This window comes from Drosophila santomea, chromosome 3R, assembly GCF_016746245.2.
Source record: "Drosophila santomea strain STO CAGO 1482 chromosome 3R, Prin_Dsan_1.1, whole genome shotgun sequence".
Classification (NCBI taxonomy): Eukaryota; Metazoa; Arthropoda; class Insecta; order Diptera; family Drosophilidae; genus Drosophila; species Drosophila santomea.
The window spans coordinates 5,660,694-5,661,885 of NC_053019.2; positions in this window are offsets into that span (position 1 = coordinate 5,660,694).

Genomic DNA, 1,192 nt, shown 5'->3' on the forward strand with positions numbered 1-1,192 from the left:
AAAGGCATATATTGTCCGCAATATCCCCTCGATTCATATTGCAATTATTTGGAGGGTTGTAATGCTTGTGGCTCCATCAGACTCATAAACTGGTGCATCATTCCAAAGGAATGATGACCAGTACCTAAGAGTAGCGTTTTCAATAAAAGTCGAGATAGAGTAACAGTGGCCCAATTGAAACACTGCAATTGGGTTCCACTTGGACTTGGAATGGAGGTGCCTTTCGCGGCAACACCAAACAAATCAGTTGAGTTTCGGTTTGTATCGCTTGGTCGACAGCGGGAACGCTTTATTCAGGTGCTGAAGTTATTACCTCCAGGATGTGTTCTCTTCCCTTTCTGGCCAGACTTGCACGTCGACTGGCTGCGACTTCCTAGGTTCCCGGCTTAGAGAGAGATATATGAGAAGAGTTTAGTTTCAGTTTAGCACTGCGTGGAGTGTAGCTATTTACCCGGTAAACAACCGCCATCTACATCTTATTCTGTCGACTTAAAAATTGTTTTCATCACTACACCGCCACCTATGCTTGGAACGACGTCAAACGACGGGCTCCATGTCTTTGGTATTTTATTATCGAAGAGAATCGATCATTATCGAAATCAAACGACACTCCCAACAGCCGTAGAAGTCAAAATGGCAGCTCGCGAAATGTGTAGAAATCAAGCTGGCAGCACCAAAAAATGTAATGAGGCCATTTAAAATACTGTAAAAGAGCGTTGTTTTCAAATTGGGATATAGAAAATAAAACATACTGACTTTGGATTAAACAATCTACAAAATCTTCTAACAAACAGAAAACATAAATAATGTGAGTATTTAAGTCCAAAAGTAAACGAATGTTTCAATGTATTAATTAAATATAATTCTTCTATTGTGCCATGTAGTACTGCAACCGGCTTGGGAAAATCATATATCAGTAATAATTTATTTTCTTAATTTTGCATTTTCGATACGCTGGAGAAAGATCGAATAGTTGCCTTTTTTCCAAAGTAAAATAATAATACACATTCCTTACCTATTGCCATTCCGATTATAACACTACTCGCGAGCTGCCACCTAAATTTCTGCACCGGTTCGTTCGATACACCGATATTCTGGGAAATCGATTTGGTAATCACGACATCTGAATATCGATACATTACAATTTTTGTAAATCTTGCACATCCCTGGAATTAATCGAGTTAAATTAAAA